Source organism: Aulostomus chinensis, chromosome 15 (assembly GCF_037954235.1).
Source record: "Aulostomus chinensis isolate RoL2024-O1b breed Wild chromosome 15, RoL_Achi_v1.0, whole genome shotgun sequence".
Taxonomy (NCBI): Eukaryota; Metazoa; Chordata; class Actinopteri; order Syngnathiformes; family Aulostomidae; genus Aulostomus; species Aulostomus chinensis.
This window is the reverse complement of record NC_141334.1, coordinates 26,300,969-26,319,459: the sequence shown is the minus strand read 5'-3', so window position 1 is coordinate 26,319,459 and position 18,491 is coordinate 26,300,969. Positions and strand designations below refer to the sequence as shown.

Sequence of the window (18,491 nt, the reverse complement as noted above, 5' to 3'; positions counted from 1 at the left end):
CACACGCACACACACACACACACGCGCGCACACACACACACACACACACACACACACACACACACACACACACACACACACACACACATCCAGCCACCAAAGCCTCCGTGCCGCGGCCCATGGGTGGGCGAGCGGGCAGCGTGCCTGTTTCAGACGGAGTTCTTCCTCGATGAAGGCCTGAGCTGATCGTGTTTCTGCCACCTGTCATTCAGCTTAGGGGGCAGAAAAGGGGGTGAGTGGGGTTGTGAGTGGTGGCTCTGAGGGGGTGGGGTGAACACGGTGGATGCCACGGTGATCTGGCAGTGAGCCCTTCAGCCTGCTGTTGTTCCAGACCGGTTCAAACCTGGCATGAGCAGAGATCCTGGGTGAGGGATTCACCGAGATCCGATCGCTCAGACCACATTTGCAGGTGCAAAAATACTCCAGTTTGAGTTGGAAAATCATGTGCACAGTAACAGTATCAGCAGCAAGAAGTAAAACTGACCTTATCTGGTTTATAAATGATAATACGTGCCATCTATCAGTGATTAATACTGAGGTTCCTGTCCCGGCTGCTATTTTCACTGAGATTTTAGTTTTCCTCTAGTTTGGACTTTTCCTGTTTCATTGTTTTACTTCCTGCCAGTTTATTGTCCGGGTTGTTCCGTGTTTGCCTCGAAGGCTTTGTGCTGCTTTGACCGAAGTCTAGATGGTAACACAACTGCGTGACCGGGACCAAAGGCTTATTTCTGTAAGACTTCACAACACTGACTCCATTTAGCTGCCATCGTCTGATTATCTGTCCGGATGTTGAGGAGAGACCTGCAGGCAGGTAGAACCTGGAGACGCAGTGACATTTTAATAGACCAAAATAAACACAAGAAAACTAAACACTAAAGGAAGGAAGGAACAATCTGGAAGGACACAACACAAAAAGTAGAATCCAAACTCAACTAAGGACAAAACATGAAAATGGTGGGAGAAAGTCCCCAACTACAAACCAACAGAGACTGACTCTGTTATTTAAATATGATATGTGTCAGCTAAGGTGTTTACACGCTACAGAGCATCACCCAACACACACCTGGACCCCTGATGTTCTATGTTGGAGGTTCCCACCAGAACTTGGGCTGAAACCCTTGATGTCGGGTGGTGATCGTGGCCGATTTTGAGTGATTCCTGAATTTGTAAAACCTTGTAACACTCAATGGAAGTTTGAACTTGAATCATCATGCAGTTTGACTGCTGTACGTGTCCCAAAAAAACTCTTCAAGAGACTACGGCTGCATCCAAATTGCCACGTACCAGTCTACATCCTCCTGCTACGACCTACCGCTACGTCCTCCTCCTACAACCTAAACATAGCGGCACCATTCAGACACCCTAGTAGATTGGTGGTGAAGCACGACCTCTGCTGGCAGAACACAGATACCGCAATTAGGTAGACAGCACCAACGAAAGCCCCACCTGCTGGCCTGACTGTCGTACTGCACTCCACTCTGAACGCACCTTTCACTCATTCTCTAATATTAAGCATATTAATGCACCTGTAAAGGTGTGTTCACACCGCGTCGCGATTGGTGTGAACACACCTTTAGTCATCAACAATGACTATAAATGTTTGTGTTGCATAAGAATGGGAGACTGTTGGTGGCGCAAACTTGGCTTGCGGGTCCACAAGTTTTTAGGGGACGAAGAAGAAGTCCGCGGTGCATTGTGGGCCATAGGTTGCTCCGTAGGATGCACCTGAACCGACCTACAATGTGGGCGTGTTTAGGCTGGAGTTTAGGTTCCGAAGTAGGTCGCTACTCACGCCAGTTGTGGTTTCAGACTACGACCTGCTCTGAGACCTACCATCAGACCTACTTGGCTATTCAGACGCAGCGTACGCCACATCTCAGTTAGATCATCGCCAATGACCTTATTCAGGTCAAGGTCATCAAAACACACGTCATCAGAATATTGCAGCCTCTGACTGTGTTACAGCATATGATTCATTGCATTGTATATTGTTTATATTCATAAAGTACTTCATGTCATATTTCCTTAAACAATTTCTGGATCTGCCCTGAAATTTAGTGGTTTTAGTAGTTTCATTAAATTTGGCCCAGTAGTTTTAGTAATCCTGCTGGCAGACAGACCATAAGCACTTTCACACACATTGGTGGAGGTAAAATAATAATTGGTAATAATAAAACAACACTTTATCTTGCCAACAAGCACAAATGGACCAAAAACAACACTTCCTTAGTGGGTGGGTAACAAAATAATCTCAGCTGCTGTAATTCACCCCAGTAACTCATCTAACAAACCCAGCATGTCGTTGGATACTAGCAGGGAAGTGTTTCGGGCCTCATGTAGTTTTATCTTGGAACAATGTCAATTTACCGCTCCTCCCAGACTGAAGGAGCAGCTTGGCCAGGTTTACAGCCTGTTCACCATAGTTAAAGATGTTTGTGTTTCTGCAGTCTCAAAGTGTGGCTTGATGCTGCACCTGCTATACATGCTTGGAGTGTACAATCTTGGCTTTTCTGCTGAGATCTGGTATGACAACATTTTCACAACTGACTTGGTCGAGTCAAAATTTACCAGTGTTGCAATCATTAATGATGTCTTATTCTTATTTTATTTGTATAGCACCACAAAATAACTAAAATGATTTCCTGCCTCTGTCCTAGTAGAGCAGGTCTAGAACCTCCCTCTTTCTATGAATCTCCACCCATCAATCCTCAAGAATAATCAATTTAGGCACCTGGACTGAAGACGTTTCGCCTCTCATCCAAGAAGTTTCAGTTCTACATTCCTGGTGGGAAGTAACAGGTATAAAACCACCCAGGTGGAGGTATACCTGATACCTCCCACCAGAAATGTAGAACTGAAGAAGCTTTCTGGATGAGAGGTGAAACGTCTTCAGTCCAGGTGCCTAAATTGATTATTCTTGAGAATTGCGATGACCTGAAGGACTGAGAATGTACACAGATACCTCCACCCATCAATCCTCCATGAACAGCACGTCAGAGACACGTTCCTTTACCAGGCAGGAACGTGGAGCAGATCCAGGATCAGTGGGGACGGACGTCTGCTTTGACCTGCTGGAGGGAGAGAGATAGAGAGAGAGAGGAAGGAGACAGACAGGGACGTGAACAAGATGGAAGGAGAAAGATGGGCAGAGAGAAAGACAGAGGAACCGAGGGCGGGAGAGTGCTGGTAACCAGGACCCTGCATGGATGATTTTAGGCTCCATGTTAGGAGAGAGGCTGTGCCATTGATCCGACGTGGTCCGAAGGAACAAGCCTCTGTGATCGAATTCTGAGTCACACTGGTGCTCCTGGTTATTAGCTGGCCTGTGTGATCCCTCATCTCCATCGCACTCGCTACCTCCACGCTCAACCATCATCCAAAAAACCATCCATATCATTTCTCCCTCACTGCGCTCTTTACCCTACCAACCCTAATTGTAATTATGTTGATTTAACTTAGACACATGCGGCTCCCTCCCCGCCATCTGAATGGAAGCTTATTATATTTTTTTTATATTTATTTATTCCCATTTCTCTGGGTCCCTGTCGGCATTTCCAATTACTCTTGTCGTACGGCTGTAATTGCCTCCATGCTAATGGCCGCCAGACAATCGTGCTAAATGAGGTGAGGCCAAGAGGCTAGGAGCCCGACTTCATTAAGAGCTAATGGGATTTTATAAGGGGGACTGAAGACCCAGCTCATCAAAAAGAGGGAGATGGAAGGAAAACAAAACAGATGGAGGGGGAGAGCTAAATCACCACTGTTCCAACTTAGCCTGCTCTTCTCCCTGCACTGATGAAGAAAGGACAGGTTACTCCTCTGGAAGACAACGACTCATTATAGAGAAAGACTAAAAGACTTGCAGTGAGAAAAACTCATTGATAAGTGAATAGAAATGTGCATAATTCCTCTGCCGCTTCGATTAATCATGAAATGTGGCTATTTTTATGTCTCTGGCTCTTGGAAGCGCTCTTCGAGTCAGTGTTTTGCTTTTGGCAGTGTAACAGCAACAGATCTAAATAATATTAGAAGCTGGTGAGTGGACAGTCTGGTTTCTGCCCAGAGACAGAAAATAGATTCAGTTTTGGTTTTAGCGTTTGAGTTCTTTAAATAACAGCGCCGTCACAGTCAACATCTGCACCTCAACGTGAATGACAGGAGAAGGTTGTTTTTGATTATATACATCCAATTAAACATGAGCAGAAATACTGAGAGACAAATGTTGCTCAAAGACTAAAAACCTGTCAGTTTGGGTTCCTTATCCTTTGGTGTATCTTCTCAGTTTTGTGAGAAAGTAGCAGAAAGGGTGGTAGCTGCTCGGCAGTGGCTTGTGTTCCTCCAGGGATTCCAAAGCCTCAGTGAGTAAAAACAAAACAGCAAAAGCGTTTTACCGTGACGATATCAGAAACTCCGAGGTGTACTTTATGAACCCCAGAGGGGAAATTGAGTCAAGTTGCAGTTGCTCACATTCAAGAGGAGAAAAGAACACAAGTGAAGCTTAACGTGTAAAATATGTGCTTCAACTTGAATGTATTCAATGACAGTGTGCACAAGTTCTTAACATACTACGACTTCAGACCGTCCCCTGCAGACAAAGTTCCCCATTCGGACCACTAAAGCAACCCCTCAGAGAACTAATGATCCCCTACTGATCTGGCTGCCCTTGAAAGCCATGGAAAGGCGGACATCCATCTTGCTGAAATCATTCCCTTCCTCATTGGAATACGGTCTGGTTGTGCACTCTGCAGTTGTCAGATCAGTTGCCTCATACTTTAATTTGCTGCACCATCTTAAAGCTGACACGCTTTGTCTGCTCTTGGTTTCAGCTCTTGGTTTCTTGGCTCTCGTAGATGAGCGGCCTGCCAAATTCTATTACACGCTGAATAAACCAACGTGCTCACCTGTGAGCAGAAAGCATTTGGGAGTCACTGGGGTAATGGATACTCTAAAATGGGAGTATTACTACCACAACCTCCACTTGGGTTCACTCTCTGACAGTTAAGCATGCACGTAATTGCCATGGGAGACTGGGGGACACACCCCTGATATATGAAAGAGGGAAGTTTGACCCCCTCCCTGAAACAGTGACCCACTGATACAGAGGCGAACTCATGGAACTGCACTAGCATTGATTATATGAAGTGTATAGTGGTGCACCACCAGGTCCAAGTATGTGTGAAGCTCTGAAGACTCAGAAGCTTTTTATCCATGTTAAAATGATTTGGGTTGCTTTTCTTCACGTGAATCAAGGCTGTCACACCTTGTAAAGCCCCCTGTAGCCATTGTGCTATAAATAAAATTCAACTGATAAAAAAAAGAAGTGGAATGGAGCGAACTGCGGATTATTCAACCTTCATTTGCGTAAAAGGATTACAAATCCACATGTAAGTGGGATTCCACTGGGGTCAGTACTTGGTCCAAAGGTGTTTGTTCTCTCCATAAGTGAAGCCGTATGTAGAGCATCAGGGATGAAGACATTTGTGGGGTTTTCCACGAAGAGCAGAAGTTGTTTGGCTTCTTGATATTAAAAAAATCCTATATTTTTCAACCCGTTTGGTATTTCTGACTGAAGAATTAGCATTTATGTTTCTGCGTGTGAGACTGTCAGAGCAACATGACTTGAATTTTGCCCACTCACAAAGATGAGGTCTACCTGTGTGTCATAGCGCCTGTGGAGAATGACCTGTATCCCTTCACATCTCAACGGCAGAAACAAGTCAGTAGCACAAAGCTGATGTTTCTGCTGGGCTACTTCTTCACACGGAGGACAAATGGAGGTAATTATCTTGTTTGGGGAAAACTTGCAAATAGCAATCAGAGAGTCAGTACCGAGGGAAATTCACGAGGAAGCATCATGTGACCTGTCCTGATACTGGCTGGAAATTAGGCCAATTATCCAGGCTGGATGTGTCGTGGGCAGTGAGGAGAGGCACAACAACTGTCTTTTGGTGGAAAGACGCTGTGTTTCAGGGTTAGGATTCGCTGAGACACCGCAAAACTTTGTAAAACAGAAAATGACCTCCCACAAGAAACCAGCTAACAGCAAACCACATCTACGCCATCGCCAACGGGACTGTCAGCTCTTGCTTTGGTTGGTGGTGTGAGGATGAAATGTTATTGACTTTCCATGGAATAGAAATGTGGGTATGCATGAATGCCATTTGAATGTTGATGTCATCAATTCATTTATTTCAGACTTTGGAAAGTGTTTCAGCCGTGGAGAGAAATTAAAATGGCCGACCAATTTGTGATCCACCATCAAACAAAGATTTGCAAAACGGCGCAAAGATTTTCACAAGCTGAAGATCAGATTTTAACCTCAACGATGTGTTTTATATTGACTTTATATGAACCTTTCTGTGTGTGTGTGTGTGTGTGTGTGTGTGTGTGTGTATAAAGTTGGACAGTCATCCTGGGAATAGAAGCCAAATACGCCCTTGTGTAAGCGAACTGTGTGAGTGTTGCAATCCGAATATAAAGTTTTGTGCTCAGTATTTGGGGTCACCTTGGATCATGAAGCTCAGTCTCATCAAATGTACACTTATTTGCATGTATTTCATAACACAAATCCAAACATTTATATGATATATATAGATAAAATAAGATATTATATTAACATTTATAAAGGCAGATTCAAAATGCTCATTTGTTGACATATTAAAGTTAAAGGTTTTCACAGAGAGAATTTTGAATTTTAACACGAAAAAGGCAAAAAGGCTGTTGCTCCACCTGAAACCATGTGGTCATTGTGCGGTCCTCCGATTATTCTGCAGTGGTTTGTACTCCAACACTTGTCCGAACAAGGCTGCTGCTCAGAACACCGCCACTGCTGCTTGTGGGTGTCGGACATTTTATTCCACAAGTCTGAAGTCAAAATAGGCCAACATTTCTAAGTTGACATGGAATAGAAGTGTTTTGACTTTTCTCACCTTCAAATATTATAGAAATCACGTTGAGTTATTCAGCTTATACTTAAGAATCAGTACATTCATCCATGAGTGGAGTGGAGGTGTTAAAATAATCAGATCTACTGATCCAAGCTGCTGTGGATTTTCTGTTTCAGTCTAATTTTAAAGTGACCCACTGGTTTGATTTGCTTTTGTACGTGATTTCATTTAAGTCACGAACAAAAATCCTGTTGAGGGTGGTGGGGGTGGAGCCTATCCCAGCAGCCTTCCCCCTGGACAGGTCACCAGTCCATGGCAGGGCCAACACATAGAGACAGACAACCATTGGCTCTCCCAGCCACGCCTACGGTCAATTTAGAGTCTGGATTAACCTGGTCCCTCTTGATGTCTTTGGACTGTGGAGGAAGCTGGAGTACCAGAGAGAACCCAGCAGGAACAGGGAGAACATGGAGACTCACCCAGAAAGACCCCGTGCTGCAGCCGGGGCTCCACCCACAACCTTCTTGCTGGGGGGCCACAGTGAGGACCACTGCTCCACCGTGCCGCCTAATTAGAAACATCCCCCATTAAATATTCATGATAAGACGGTGGTCTACATGCAACATTAAGTATGATAATCTTGTGTTGCTCATGCTAACAATGTCATAAAAACAGAATATGACAGTGTTCAACAAAGAAGAAACTTGGAGGCTGGAATCCGAGTCCCACGGTAAACTGATCTTTACCTGAAGAGGAGAGTGAGGAGGCAGCAGATGTCTCTAATCATTCAGGCCGCAGGATGTTTTTGTCCCCCAAAAATTCCATCCAGGCTCCACTGATGGTGGGATAACGGTTGTATTTTAGGGCCTGGTAGGAACAGCTGTCCTACAGCTGCCAGTTCTCCTGCATTTGGTTTTGTGTGTGTGTGTGTGTGTGTGTGTGTGTGTGTGTGTGTTGAAAAACAACTTGAAACCTCCTGGGTCAGAGCCCTGGTATGGCGGTCTCCCTAGCAACTAGAGCTGAGACTGTGGTGGTGTGTGTGTGTGTGTGTGTGTGAGTGTGGGTAGAGTGCCGGGGGTTAAAGGTACCGAGTTGCTCCTTGTTTTTTTAAATCTGTATCTCTTTTTCAATTCAGCCCGTATTGGCGTGACGGCTGATGATCTGTGTCGTTGCCAGAGCTGAGCGCCAAGTGTTTAATTTTCTAAAAAACAACCACAGTGAGATGATTTATCCCTCTCCTCTAACGACTCTCCGAGCTCAACACCAGGAGCTGGAGCTCAGTAGGTGCAGGGCAAGTTGTTGGGGGGGGGGGTCGTGCTTGGTGGCCGGGGTCAGTGTAAAGAAGAGAGCGTGGGGGGTGCAGATGAAAAAGAAGAGACTGATGATTTGGGAGGGAAAGTGTATGGAAAGTCGCTATGCAGCGCTCTTTGGCTTCAGCCAGCAACACAAGCAGCCGTCATGCTAACTTCCTTCCCCTCTGTCACTCACTAGAAAGACGGAAAAGTCAGAAATCGCAGATAGCATCTGTTCGGACAAACTCTCTGAAAGCCTCCATGCAACAGGGGTAACCATGGTAACATATGTTACGCCTGTCAACTCATTTTATTGATGTTCCACCAGAGCTGCTGTGGCGGTGTCCATCATGAGCTGTGTTGGGCTGGTTTCAGATCAGAAGTATGGCGTCAAGTGTAATGTGTTTCCATTAAACTGTCAAGTGACGTTTGAGGGAGTTGTTGTCATGTCCCACAAGAGAAATGTGCATCAGGTGTGTTTCCATCAGCTGAATTGAAGTCAATAGGCTGCATAGTGCTACCAGAAGGTGGCAGTATAGGCAATATTCCGCACAGTGGTGACGCACTGTGTTAAGAAGAACCTTCATGGAGAGACATCTGGAGGAATCGTTTTTGGGGGACGAGACAGAGAAAGAGACTGGGACTGTCATTGAGACGATGTGGTGGGAGCAGCAGGTGGAGCACGTGAGTTCAAGAGTCGCTACGTCAGACTGTGGGAGTGTTTCAACTCTGAAACGAGCTCAAGTACGTGCAAAAAAAAACGTTTTACTAAATTGTGGACATTTTCACGTTGTGTGACTTGGGCCAACCTTTTCTCATGGGACGTTTCAAAAACCGCCACCGGAGCCCCCTTGGAAGCCCCCTTGGAAGCCCCCCAAGCAGGGGTCCAGCACCGACGCGGTGGTGCTCCTTCAGGACACAGTTGCACAGGTCAGGCAAGTGTGTCACAGTGGTGCTGCGTTGCTGGTCCATGTTCTCTGCTGCTCTGTCAACAGCAGGACGCTACAGTGCTGCAGGGTAAACCAGGACTGTTGCAGGGGTCGTCTGTCAGTTCCATCTTCAGGTTCCATGATTGGCCGGCGCAGCGTGGCAGCTGGGAGTAGACTGGTTCAACCTCTGCAGCTAAGACGCTCAACCCCTCTTCCCATGAATGAAACAATCCGATTTTCTGCAGCAGCTTCCCATTTGGTCTGAATCCAGCCGAACGTCCAGGACTTGAGTGGTCTAGAAAAGTCTCACATCGGATTTTAGCAGACGAAATATCCCGTTAGTCTGGAACTACAGTTGCGCTGGCGTTTGGACAACGGTCTCATATCCTTTTGTGTGCTGGAATTTTGTGTCCGCCACACTGTCAGCCAGCCAGGGGGGCGACACAATCTAACAATCGCGAGGTTTGTGACAAGCTGGAAGTCAACAAGCCAGGTGCATGCTGGTTGTTGTAGGTCTGAGCGAATGTGAGCGCCACAGCTGTCCTTGTTGAATTTCTCATCGAACATCAGTTTCAAATGTACGCCTGCCTTTCCCTGCAGAGATGGACGGGTGCACGAGAACTTCTCCTTTTCCCCGTCTTTCTAAAGCTACACTCTATTGACTGAAAGGTCACATTTTGTTAATGACCTAGAAATCCATGGACTTTCAAACAAGCGCACCCACGGGTCATTGAAAGTGTTGGTTCTTGCTCATGTATATTGATACAATGGTCGTTCAGTCCTGGAAGCGATTGTATAAAATGGATTCTCACACCTAAACTTCAAATGAAAGCGCCCACCAACCTTCTGTGCAAACACATTTGAGTGTGTGTGTGTGTGTGTGTGTGTGTGCGTGTGTGTGCGCGTGTGTGTGTACGGTCCATTACAATAAGCTGCAAGACAAAAGCACAGTAACAGTTGTTGGCTGTGACACATGAGCTGTTCCTGTGTACTGGCCCATTAATGTGTGAGAGGAGTGTGTGTGGAAGAGTGTGAATGTGTTTTACTTTCGTTCAGGCTGAATTTAAATTCACCTCCGCGTGTGTTTTAAAGGCCAGGGAGTTACACAAGTATTTGGAGAGTGAGATCAGTTCGTGTGGATCGGCTCTCTTCTGGTATTTAGATGCTAATGTATGCAGCGTCTTTTAGAAACATATTTGCCACAATCATTAACGCCACCTGAGCTGGAGCGCATGTGCAGCCCCCACCGGAATCACTCAGGACAGCGTTTGAATATCTGCTGCCATGGTTGGAGGTGTGCCTCAGTTCCATTCTTTGATCTGGTTATGAATGCAGATCAGTGACAGTCACTCATTCACGTCATGAAACACACAGTTACAGAAAACGTGTAACAGTCTGGGTGTTGTGAGGAAGGTTCATGGGAGCATCAGTTCCTGTGCGCCGTGGTGAGGGTTAGGGTCATCACGTCAGGCACCAAACTCTCCTGGTTTATTCCAGGCTTTCTTCCTATTTTAGAGTAATAAAAAAAAAGTTCCTGTAAAAACCTTAGACTTTTAATATTTCTATAAAAGTAGAAAAGCGTTTTTAACCTGGGTCCATCTATAATAATGTGGGAATAATGTATGGGAATAATAATGTGGGAAACGTAAATGATGACGTTTCCTGAAATAAATGCTGAAAAATTAAATTTCTGGAAATTTTTCATGCAAAAAACCCCCAAATTGTGTTGATAAAAGTGATCAGGGTGCCTCACAGTGAGCGTGCGTTCACGTTGCCACTGTGGTGCCTTTGATACGTGGGAACCCCAAACCTGCCACTTCAGTGTTTCACATCTTGGCTGTGGATCGTGCTGAAATTTTTGCAGCAGGTTGTGACTTTGGTTGAAATGCTGTTTAAATCCAATTATCCTGAATATTCCAGCTGCCACATGGACGATAGAAAGTTGAAATAAATCGAGAGAAAGGTGGAATAAAGCTCCTCGTTTTTAGGAGAGAAAGTTTAAAATGCTGTCATGAAAACATTTTCCACTGTAAAAACTCAATTTTATGTTGTAAAGCTGAACGCTGCATGCATTTACATAAATGAATATTACATTTAACTCAATATGTTAAGATACATAAAACATAAAAACACTCTTTAGAGGCTGAAACAAACCATTTATGTCAAAGTTCCCTGAAGTGATTTAGAGACCAAACTCGGGGGTTGAGGGCCGGCTGGTCCTGGCTGACCCCCTCATGTGGACCTCATCGTCTGTGAGTCGTGTAATCGTGTTAATGTCGGCTCTGACGGGTCTCTAAATGTCACGTTGGGGATCTTACTTATAAAATGCATCGTTAAATGGATCGTCTCAGGTGACACCTGGATGGGCCGCAGCTTTCTGGAGCCTGACACCCGCAGCATCATTCAAGATTCCTTGACTTTGGGTTAGCAGGGTTTTCTAATGAGCGGAAGTTGGTTCAGCCTTCAGGTGCAGCCCAGCGGAAACACACATGGAATAAATGTGATGCGTTCGTTCCCAAAGTGACAAACGTGCCGCACGATGACAAGAAAACACCAAACACAGAGGGGCTGGACGTCGTTTCCATAGAAACAGACCTCATGCGAAAAGGTCACCGTCAGAGGTTTTCACAGAAAAAGGCAGACGGATTATTGGGAGGGGGGGGTCAGACAAGAAATCCTGTTTTCATTTTTGTACATCCTTCTTTCCCCCCAAATGGATATTCCAGCAATTATAAAAATGTAGAATTTAAATAGCACAATTACATGGCTGAGAATGGTGAGAGCTCCCGCTCTCTTTTTTATTTTTATTATTTCTTTATTCTCTTTTGAAGTCGGGAATTGAAAAAAGGAGAGTGGTTGACAGGCTGCGCGATGCCTGAGCTTTGTGTTTCCATGCAGATATGTCGCCCGCCTGCCCCCTCAATCACTGGCAGCTCCTTCCTCTCTCCCCTCCCTCTCAAGTCATTTTAATTAAGTCCGTCTCACTGGCATGCTAGGCAAAGATAATTGGAGAGGGTTTTTGGATGCCATTTACTCTAAATGACGCCTGTTTCTTCCTATTCTCCCGCTTTCTCCTCACTCCCTGGCAAGGAGTTACCTATCTCCCTCTTCCCCCCCCCCCACGCCTCTATCTTATATTCTAATGTGAATATGGATTAACCTCTTCTGTGTGGCAGAGGGGACGACTTCCTGTGAATTGCAAATTTTGGCCAACACTGCAATTTATTTGAAATGGCAAATCAGGCAAAGCAATTTACTGGAATTGAGGAGGTGCTTTGAACTTTCCTCTTTTGAGAAAGTTTGTTTTTTTCCTCATCACATGGGAGAGAAGAACCGTCCATGTTGGGATTTAATGAAAAGGTACAATTGAAATATATAAGATGGGCTTTGATTCAGGCGTTTGTTATGGTGACTAAAAATGGTAGGGGATGCTTTTAAAGCCTTTAAAATCAAAGAAACGGTCATTAAAGTTGAGTGTTGCTTCCCAGTTGTCGCTCCACGCGTCAGCGGCTGAGCGTCCCGGTTGTGTTCCAGCAGCAGAACAAGGCGTGATTGAGAGGCTGAACCCTCCGCAGCGAGAGAGGGGAAGTACACGTCCATACTAATCCATATTAGCAGTACCACCGATCTTTCAATGGTCTACTGTTTTTGTGTGTGTGTGTGAGTGTGTGTGTGGCTGAGTGTTAAGAGTGTGCGTGGGGCTCCCTCTATCAATCAGGTGGAGCTGGGCCCTGCTGCTGAAAGGGGGCTACAGTGGGCCACCCATCCAGTCAGCCGCTCTGGGGAGATCCAATGTCCTTAGCGCTTTAATGTGCTCCAGATGTCCCCTCACCCGCCAGAGGAGGGGTGGGGGTGGGGGGGTGGAGGAATGTAAGGCTGCTAGGACTGGGAAGCAGACCTGGAACTGGCTCTCCCACTGTAACCCTGCTTTGTCAAAGGTTCTCCTCGAGGGAGGGGCTCGCCGCTGATGCACCTGTAGTTTTGTGTCTTGTGGTTTCAGCGGGACTCCTCCCTCTGAAGCCATGTCTGAGGCTGCTCCCGTTGCCTTTCTTCCCCTCTACCTTTCTCTCTCAGAGCTTCTTCTCTCCAGCATGACCTGCCGCTGTCCCTCTCAACGTGCCTGCTCTCCCTTTCAGCTTCTCCTTTATTGGGAGCTCGAACCCCCCTCCTCCTTCCATGTCTTCCCCTTTCCCTCTCTCTCTGGCTGGTGCCTCTTCCTCCACTGTCCACCTCCCTGTCCATCCTCCATGTCTCTCCCCATGGCATTTCTGAGGAAATTTAATATGGGTTTGTTTGCTGTTTCCAAGAATTCCATTTGGCCGCCGTCTCTCTTTGCCCCCTGACTCTTAGACAAACAGAGGCCGTCCAGCCAAGAGCAGCAAACACCGCTGGTGTTGGCCTCATTATTTGGTCTTCTCGTCTCAGACAAGTCGAGCTCCAGTTCATTCTGTTTGTTCCCTTCTGTCTGACTTCTTTGCTCGATAGCTTTCCTTTTGGCTCTCGTGCTCCTGCGTGTGCAGAAATGTGAACGCTCATCTGTAAAAATGGTTTCTGGGGGCACTCGTGCAGCACGTTTACATAGATCGTGTCCATGGAGCATTGAACAGTGAGGAGATCGTGTCTTAACGCGTTCTCATCCAGTGCCGTGTCAACAAGTACTCCAGCGCAGCAGCAGCATTTTTCCATGATGCAGATTTAAGATGTAAACAAGTTGGGTACAGACAGAAAATCTTGAGCTTCCAGGTCAATATTTATTGAACAAGCTCATTTTTAATGAGCACACATCAGTTTTCTGCAGATTTGTCGATCACGGCATGAAGCTGAGTGATGAAGTTTCAGAGCTGAAGTGGCTGAAAAATGCAAGACAGCCTTTTGAAATCTGAATATTTCTTTTTTTTCTATCGACTCTTCAAAGATGTTTTGTCTTTATGCGCACCTCGCCGACCATCCAGTGACCTGACGTGTGTTTCCAGAAATCCACCATTAGGACACACTTTCCTTTTCTATTTCTCTCTTTCTTTGGATGGCTTTCAAATACAAAATCATGCACTAGTATGAGATACATTTTCATGGTTTAGGTGGGTTACACGTGCACCGGGTGGAGTTTTGGGCTCAAGAAGGAGACCTCAGAGTCCCGTAACGTGGAGGCAGTGAATCTCTCGCGTCACTGATCTGTTGTTGAGACTGGTTCATGAGCCGCGTCCTTCTTGACATTTGATACTTTTTAGTATTTTTTTAGAGGTGGCGTTGTTTTTCTTTTACTGAAGACAACGTCAAACTACGATGTGTAACTTTGCAACGCGCTGTTGAGTTAGCAAACATCGTTGTCCAATCAACGCTAACCAACAAATACACATCTGCAAAAATACAGAAGCAACATCTCCTCAGCTCCATCCAAAGTTCTTCAGTGGAAAAATGAGCATGTGTGCCTTGTCAGGCCTGATCCTGGATCAGTCGCCTGCTGCATCACCTCCACTGTCGCGATGTGGCCTCCTGAAGGAACGCAGCCATGCGGAGTTGGTTGGAGCTGAAAAGTTCTGACCTGATTTGACTCAGGTTTGCTCAGTAGAGGAGATTATTATCCTAATAACACACGTAGTGATTGAACATTTCTGGCAGTGTAAGAGTCACAGACGTGGAAGAAATTAGAAAATTTTAAATTTTCTTTTTATTGATATTCAGTGACAGAAATAAACATTTGCATCCATAAAAGTTGCATTTTGGATTCAATCCAGCTGAGAGTTGCTCTCGAAAGAAGAGCGAAAGTAAAGAAAACCACAACGTGAACGCCAACATGTGGCGAGTGTTTGGGTTGGTGGTTTTACTCTGATATGTCGTCTACGTCTACGCGGAGCATTCCATCCCAAGTCTGTCTGCTCGGTGCTACGTGATTCATCCGTGTCTTCCTGCTGGGGCTGCAATCAACCAAAGAGATTCTTGGTCGACTGAAGCCCTCAAATTTGGACTAAAAATTGACTCATTTTATACATGAAAACTCTACTGTCAACTACCAGCACAAACCTGCTGAGGAACATTGAGACAATTGTTTCTGTCAGGTTATAATAACTGAGCGACGCCATCGTTGGTCCTGACAGAGCCAGACTGAACACAGGAGCTCAGCATCGCCGCTGAGACACAAATAGACTTTACCTTAAAACTTTACCCTTTAACACAAAAGGCAAGTCCACGGTAAGAATTTTTACAATTAAAACAAAACAATTATGAGACTAAAACATTGAACTGTCAATTCTGATGTGTTCGTGTACTCAAAACTGACAGGCAACCTCAGGTGGACACGTTAGCTCACCGTTTCTAGGTGACACGCCGTGTTTGTAGTGGAGCTGTGACATGAAAACTGGTGTTGGCAAACTTTGCATTCGCCTTTTTTTCCATGATCTGTTTTCATGAAATGCTGCCACGCTGCAGACGTCTTTGACGTGGGGGACGAGGACTGACTTGGAATGAAACCCTCAACACTAAATAGACATTCATCAAACCACCAGACGTTGGCCTTCTAGTCCTCTTCAGTCTGTCTGTCTCTAGCAGGTCGGGCGAGTCCAAAATAGCAAAACACGGGGGTGTTCAAAGATAGATTGTTATCTGTGAAACAGGGGTGCTTTGAAAACACCCCCATTAGCACTTGGTACTTTCCTCCTGATGAAATTAACGCGGCAAAAAATTGATCAATCAGAATTTTAGTCGAGCCAGAACGTATCGACTAATAAATCGACCAGTCGACTGGGAGATTACAGCCCTACTTTCTACCTGACACAAACAAATCCACTGTGTAGTGTACACACACTGTCACCCTCTCCATCTCATGATGTCCACCCTCGTGTTCGTGGCGGGCTCTCTGGTGAGAGACATTTGTTTGGTGATGGCCTTTGTGCCGCCACCAACTGGATGCTGAACAGATATTTGTCTTTTCTGGCCATTCTTTGGGCGTGAGACCAAAAAAGAAGGTTTTACTTCCCTTCCAATAATTTTGACATGATTTGCCTTGTCTTTCTACAATCCTACATTTCTACAAGTCTACAATTCTACATTTCTACAATTCTACAATTCTACAATTTCATTTAGCAGACGCTTTTGTCCAAAGCAATGTACAACACAAGCAAGAATTTAGACTTAATTAAGGAAAAGTCCATAGTAGCGCAAAAGTGCTTCAGTTGTGATTTGGTCACAGGTACTGCCATCTAGTGGCAGAAGAAGTGTCGCCCCCCTCCGTTTTTCCACAATTTCTTGTCGTGGTGAAGTTTTTGTGAAGGTGTATAAAATATCTTCTTAAAGAGGCTCTGTTATGCTCATCTCTGGGGCTCTCATACGGTGGTGGACCCCAGTGGGGCCTGATTGAACGATTCGATCAATAAACCCTCCATGATCATCACATACTCAGTCTGTGTGCTCCTCTGTTCTCCCCTGCTTCCCTCTGAAACGCTTGGATTCAGCACCCCCACCACGCCCACTCTGCTGTGATTGGTCAACGTATAGAGGGGCCTGCCCCCTCCCCCCCGCTGCATAGTCACATAGGAACACGCCTCCTCTTACAGGCAAGGACGTTGTCTCACCAGGTAACCGGCTTGTTTGCAATTTTAGCATTTTAAAAATGTCGACTTCGTTGATACAACGGTACGTCTTGGAGCCACAGTCTGACCCAGACAACGACAATACACAACCTGAACCTCCGTTCCAGCAACGACTTGAGCAAGACGTCTCTGAATGGTAAACGCATCTCATGCTATCCACTAACGACCAACTACTCTGTGTTTTAGTCACCGCAGCCTGACTCAGAATTGTTCTTGAATTATGTGCCTTTTTAAACCCATCGAGCAGGAGTTTACTCTTGTCTGTTAAACCTTTTAGCTTCAATCAGGTTTAATGGCAAAATATAACAAATAAAGACAGCATGGCAGGAAGTCAAGCATTCTGGTAATTCTGTACAACCAGCCCTCATTGGGCCTGATGCAGAGGAGGAGGGACAACGGTGTTCTGGTGAAGGGCCTGGGTCTGGGTCTGTGGGTTCAGACCCGCGTCTCCAGCCTCCTCTGTGTCTGAGGCCTCAGCAGTAGTGGAGGTTCGAGGACCGTCCAGGTGTCCACTTTGCCCACCGTGTCCTCGACTGCACCATCGGCTGTCTGGAGTAGGAAGATATGAGCTGCTGTCTGTCTGAGAAGAACGGTGGTTACGACTGGGAGAGGGGAGGGTCTTCATCCTTTCACCGGACTGACAAAGGCCAAGCTGAGGCTCCCCAAACACAGCAGGTCAACAAGGGAGGTCCTTCTGGAGGCCTGTGTCAATGTGGGGATCAGTTACTCATCTTGATAGCGTGATGGAGACTCTTTAACAGTTCAAGCTAATATCAAAACCTCTGTTGACAATTTTGTTGACAAGTGGAGCGATGACAGCAGGTGCCTAACTGAGCCGGTGTTTCTTGGTGAACAGGAGGTTTAAGTTTGAGAAATAACCAGCAGTAAATACAGATAAAAGCAACTAGCCAGCAGGTCCTTTCCAGCACACGCTTTACAACAAAGACGAACTGGAGTCAGGACTCCATTCCTGTTATTATCCTGGTTTATAGTCAGAGCCTCAGTCTGGAGTTCTGAGGGATATTCTCACCCCGGACTGGAATCCTCTCACTGCTAGCTGGTTGTGCTAGCGGTATCAGGAAGGAGGGACCTTACTGCTCTCGATCCCATCTGCTTGTCCCTCATGTTGCCACAAACACGAGAGCCCTAAATAAGAACCTCAAGGTCCTGATGCAGCATCAGTGAAAACAACCTCAGACCACTGCTGCAAGGAGGCTGAACGGGCCTCAGCGGACCGCACGAGTCTCGTCTCTCCCGGATGCTCGCCGTCTTCAAGGAGCCGGACTTGTCACCACGCCGGCCACTCCAGTCATCGTTCGCTTCAGTCTGGCAGACTCTTTCCTGCCCACCCGCCGCCTCCCTCCCTCCACTACCAGAGCTGACACTCAAGTGACTAACACAACCCACACACACATATACACAAACACACACACACACACAGCCACCCACCCGCTAATCCCCTTCTCATTAATCCCCCACCACTCTCCTCAAATATTCCCTTCTGCTGATCTCATTTTGTGTGTGTGTGTGTGTGTGTGTGTGTGTGTGTGTGTGTGTGTGTGTGTGTGTGTGTGTGTGTGTGTGTGTGTGTTGGGAGTGGTACTGCAAAAGGGCCTTGTGCAGATGCTTCGGTCCATTTCAAGTGATCCTTCATTTTCAGTTGGGTTGATCATTCCAAGACCTTCACAGGAGTCCGGGGGAGTTCAACCTCAAACATAGACGGAGCATCCCAGGAATCCGCCGCCGCTAATACCGTCCAGGATTTTCTCTCCCTCTATTAAAGGCCTGCAGATAATT

General features: G+C 46.1%; 1 protein-coding gene across 6 annotated transcripts in view; it reads left to right on the top strand.

Annotated features, from left to right (window-relative positions):
- LOC147249295 (homeobox protein PKNOX2-like) overlaps window positions 1-18,491 on the top strand; it is a 99,998-nt gene that overhangs the window by 33,570 nt on the left and 47,937 nt on the right. Inside the window, exon 1 of one of the 6 annotated variants that reach the window (XM_086226296.1) lies at window positions 16,676-16,830. The exons of the other annotated variants lie outside the window; for them this stretch is intronic. The gene's annotated coding sequence lies outside the window, so the exon portion shown is untranslated. Of the gene's footprint in view, window positions 1-16,675; window positions 16,831-18,491 lie in introns of those variants that run through there. 6 annotated transcript variants of the gene reach the window in all.